The sequence below is a fragment of the Rhinopithecus bieti genome, unplaced genomic scaffold (genome assembly GCF_001698545.2).
Source record: "Rhinopithecus bieti isolate Rb0 unplaced genomic scaffold, ASM169854v2 scaffold_38998, whole genome shotgun sequence".
In the NCBI taxonomy this organism is placed as follows: Eukaryota; Metazoa; Chordata; class Mammalia; order Primates; family Cercopithecidae; genus Rhinopithecus; species Rhinopithecus bieti.
In genome coordinates, this window is record NW_016816060.1 from 94,808 (window position 1) to 100,059 (window position 5,252).

General features: G+C 40.1%; 1 pseudogene; it reads right to left on the minus strand.

The window, feature by feature from the left end:
• Positions 1-4: 4 nt before the first annotated feature.
• LOC108516689 (translation initiation factor IF-2-like) overlaps positions 5-5,252 on the minus strand; it is a 37,944-nt pseudogene continuing 32,696 nt past the window's right edge.

Sequence of the window (5,252 nt, forward strand, 5' to 3'; positions counted from 1 at the left end):
GAGCCCCGGCCGCGGGCCGCTCGGGACCCTACCTCCCGCTCCGCGCCGGCTGCCCCTCTGGCTCCGGCGCCTGGCCCCCGGGCAGCTGGCACCGCGCGCACGCCCGCCCCCTACAGGCACTTTCCGTCCGGCCCGACGCACTTCCAGCCGCCGCCGCACTGGGCCGCCTGGCTCGGCGCTTCCCTCAAGAGGCCTGCTAGCGAGCGGAAGGCGGGTCTAGGCTGGCCCAGTGCGGGCGTGGGGCGAAGGCCGCTGGCCGCTGGCGCCGGACGAGGAGGAGCAGAGGCCCCAGCTCGCTGGGCTGGTAGCGCCAGCTCAGCGCCGCCGCCGCCTGTGCCGCGGGCTCGAGGTTCTCTCTGGGGTCTCTCTGGGCTGGTCCTCGCCGGGGCGCCTCTGTAGCTGCTGCTACAGCCGCGTTCTGACTGCCGCCCGCCCTGGCGCCCGCGCCAGCCCCGGCGCCCCCTGGCCGCTCCTCCCTTACTTGGAGGCGGAGTTGGCCTCCTCTCCCACAATCTTTAGGGAAGCACTAACCTTAAAACCTACAATTTGCCAAATGATAAATATGCCTTGATACAGTATGTGGATGATCTTCCTTTAGCAGCCCCAAATCGGGAGGACTGTTATCGAAAAACCCAAGACTTCCTCATCTCCTATGAAAAGCAGGTTACAAATTATCTTAAAGGAAAAACATTTTTTCATAAATTGCTCAAATATGTAGGTTTCATAGTAAGTCATGTGGAGTGCCAGCTTGGCCATAAGCAGAAGCAAGCCGTTTGTATACTGCCAACCACAACCACTAGTTGTCAAACAAGAAATATTCTTAGAAACAAGAAAATTCCCCCATATCTAAATCCAAATTTTTAACTGATGCCTAAGCCATTATATAAAATTACAAAATGGGTAAGAATGAAACCCTCCTCTGGAAAACTAAACAGCAAAAAGCATTTAAACAAATCAGCAAAGCCTTCACTCAAGTCCTAGCGTTCGAACTGCCAAATGTAACTAAGCCTTTCTTTCTATATAGCCATAAGTGAAAAGAAATGGCTATAGGGTCCTTAAATTATAAAATTACAGTATTGTCCAGTGGCATACGTATCTAAACAATTAGACTCTGTGGCACTAGGATGGCCTCCTTGCCTTAAAACATTAGCCACTACTGCCTTGCTAATGGAAGAGGCTAACAAACTGACTTTGAGAGGACAGTTAAGTGTCCAGCTGCCACACTCAGTCAAAACTCTGATGAGCCAAAGAACAGCCAAAGTACCACTGTTTCTCAAATCTGAGAATAATGCACTACCAAGGGTTTGGATGCAAAAACCCTTACATTACTTAGAAAACAGTAAACACCTTAAATCTGACCACCCTGCTTCCTGTCAAACCTGAAGCTCCCCTCCACAACGGTGTCTAAACAGTGGGAGAGATATTTTTCTGAACAGGGAGATCTTACCAATCAACTCCTCAAAAACCCAGATGTCGAATACTTCCTAAATGGAAGCATTTTGTGCTAGAAAGAATCCAACAAGCCGGAAATGCAGTGGTAACATTAAAAATCAGTAGTAGAAGCTCAATCTCTGCCTACTAGAGTGTGAGCACAAAAGGCAAAATTAATAGCCCTAACACGAGCCTTATTGTTACCAAAAGACAAAATGGTCAATATTTATACAGACTCTAAATATACTTTTACCACACTACATGTTCATTGAACTGTATATAAAAAGAAAATCTCTTAACAGCTGGAGGCAAATAAATAAAGTACAAAGAAAAAAAAATCTATAGCCCTTGACAGCTCTATAGGCTCCAGAAAAAGCGGCAATAATGCATTATTGGTTGTACCAAAAGGCAGGGACATCAAAAGCCAAAAGAAACAGGAAAGCTAACAAGAAGGCAAAACAGGAAAAAATAATTTTGCTGCATTTTGTTTTTAAAAAACCTTAAATGTGCCTGTCATCCCAGAACCTCCACTCCAAAAGATCCTAAGTTACACTCCAAATAAGAGGGCCTGGCTTACCCAAAAACTAGAAAATACATTATGAAAAAATGGTAAAAATTCTATAATACAAAATTAGCCATTCCAGAAATAATAACCCCTAAATTTGTAAAGCTAAAAAAAAAAACTCATATAAGAAAAACGGCACTAAAAATTTCTGAAATGCCACTTCTAAGTACCAGGACTCACTGCCGTCACTCAAAGGGTTTGTGAACAATGCGTAACTTATGCTTAAAACAACCCAAGGCAAGGCCTATCCAGCCCCCAGGAATCGAAAAACTAAAAGCTATGCCTTGTAAAAACTTATTTGTAAACTTCACCAAACTGTCTCATGACGGGCTATTGTTATGTACTAGCACTTATTTACACCTTTTAAAACAAGTTAAGGCTTTCCCACCAGGACAGAAAAGCAAACACAAGTGATTAAAATACTGTTTAAAAAACATTCTCCCCAGGTTTAAACTGCCTCTAACTTTAAGTCAAACAATAGTTCAGCAATTATAGTTGAAATAATTTAAAGTCTAGCAAAGTTGTGTAAAATACAATAAAAGTTACACACAGCCTACCAACCACAAATTTAAAAAAAAGAAAAGAAAACACATAAACCAAACACTCCAGCAGTTAATTGAAAAATTATCAAAAAACTCAACTATGATAAAATCAAATCCTGCCCATGGTGCTTATCTAGGTCAGGTGCACCCCCACGAAACAAACTAGGTATTCACCCTATAAAATTTTATTCAATCAGCCACACCCAATCAAAAGTCAAATTAAAAATAATCTCTGTAACCTAAAGAAATTATCCATCAAAAGGAAATGTAGTCTTTAAAATAGCCATACAAAATATTCATACTTAGGTATGAGTATGAATATACATAAAAAAGTATGTACATTTTTAATGTACATTTAAAAAATGCCTTTATGCCTGAGAGAACTGACATGCTTCTTTAAACCTAAAGACTCTGTTTGGGTTAAAAAATGAAACCCAACTTCTCTAGAACCCATGTGGGGTGGACCCCATACTGTAATATTATCCACACCCACTGCTGTTAAAATTGCAGAAATCATGCCTTAGATTTGTTATGGTGGGTTGAAACTGGCAGTGCAAGTAAATGAGCCAGCAGGACCCAAACCATGAAACCCAGCTAATCATGCAACAAAACCGAGTTGTCACTGAGAATGGCCCTGCTGTTGTCACTCCAAAAACTGACCAGTCTATGCAAGACTAAAGATTAATAAGAAGACAACAAGCCCTAGTCACACTCCAGAAAATAGCTAGTCTATGCACAGCAAAAACTTAAAAATTCACCAAGCAAGTAAATATAATTAAAAATCTTAAGTCTAATGACTTGCACTGTAATACTAATAATTTTATTGCTATTCTGTCGCTATGCTCAACCTCCTGCCCTTGGTATGAATCTCTTGTAACCATGCTAAATATAAATATGCTATTCATTACTCTGCTGTTATTTCCCCCACTTAACCATGATAAAAATAAAGCACCCATAAAATGATGCCCACCCTCTACACATACTACACAGTCTGAAACAATATAACCAGCCACACTGCTACTCAGTTAATAATAGCTCTAACTAAATATCGACCTTCACCTAAAGAAGAAAACATGCTTTCCCATAAAGCATAAAACAATACTAATGACTTCTATTAAATTTCTCCTATAAAATGTATCAACAAAGAGAAAAAATGTGGCCAGACAAGGGTTAAAAAGGAAAGAAAAACCTTTTATCTGCTTAGCTAGCTCACTCCAAGGACAGTTATAAAACAACACTGTCTAAAAAGTTGAGGCCAAAGGAAGGGGTTGCAGATACCCCCAACTGGAGGAAAGTTGAAAAGAAAAGCAAATTGCTTTACTGTCTCTCCTTCTCTGAAGCATTCATTTTGACTATGTTTACCAATGATTGTATTTATTAAAATTTGTAGGTTCCAGTTTTTCTTTCAACACAGCTGTAAAACCCAGCTATGCAAGTCAAGAAGTTATGCTAAGTCAACAATTATGCTGTAAGTTGCATAAGCTTTCATTGTATAATTAGCTGCTTTAGTTCTGCATCTGTAAGTTTGCTTATAAAAGCCCTGCTCAGTCGTTATTCAGTACTCAGCCTTTCTGGATATAAGTTTCCTGATCTGGTGCATCTAAATAAATTCTCCTGCTTCCCCATGTCATCCTCTATGGTCCCGTTTCCCACAACACCAGTCATGTTCCCAAAGCTTTTCCTTTTTTTGAGACAGAGTCTCACTCTGTCACCCAGGCTGGAGTGCAGTCTCAGCTTACTGCAGCCTGTGCCTCCTGAATTCAAGCAATTCTCCTGCCTCAGCCTCCTGAATAGCTGGAACTACAGACATGCACAAAATGCACCACCTTGCTTGGCTAATTTTTGTATTTTTAGTAGAGACAGGTTTTCGCTATGTTGGCCAGGATGGTCTGAAGCTCTTGACCTCATCATCTGCCAGTGTCAGCATCCCAAAGTGCTAGGATTACAGGCATAATCCACCACACATGGCCAGCTTTGGTTTTTTTATTTTTTTTATTTTTTTTTATTTGTCATAAGCCAAAAGGAAGGATAACACATACATATGCTGAGTAGGGCACTTTGCTCACTGAAGTTTGTACTATTGCCCCCTGAGCTGGTTCATGCTGATAATATGCAGAATTATTTTTGGAAATGTTTTATCATTATTGAAAAACTAAACTCCTAGGAATAGCATTCAGACTCCAACATTATTATTTTTTTTTTAACAACTGCAGTACGTACTTCACAGCATAACATAGTTATAAGGAGTAACTGAGTAAGCAGGTACTACTTGCTGAGAAAAATTCCTCATGATTCTGGTGAGGCAGAGCTATTCTTTTCAATACAGAGAGAAAAGGAATTTTTCAGAACATTTTCTTAAGTAACAGAAGGCTTTTGTCACCTGATGCTTTTGGGTTTTCCATTATTAAAACTTCATATTCATGAATATTATTCTTCTAATGTAGTCTTTACCAGAGACAGACTGAACTTCAAGACAAAAGTGAATTTTCAGATGTGGACAAGCTAACTTTTAAGGATAATGAGTAATCTTTTAAATATAAGTTCCAACGTGAATACCGGTTTTTATCAGTTAAGGATCTAGAAAGCTTAGTTTTGGTGAAACATATCTATTGGTATAAAAAATAAACAAACCAAATAGAAAAAAAAAAAAAACAACAGTAGTTACATTCTGGAACATTTTTATTCTTTGACAAAACTACAAGTACAGCTATATC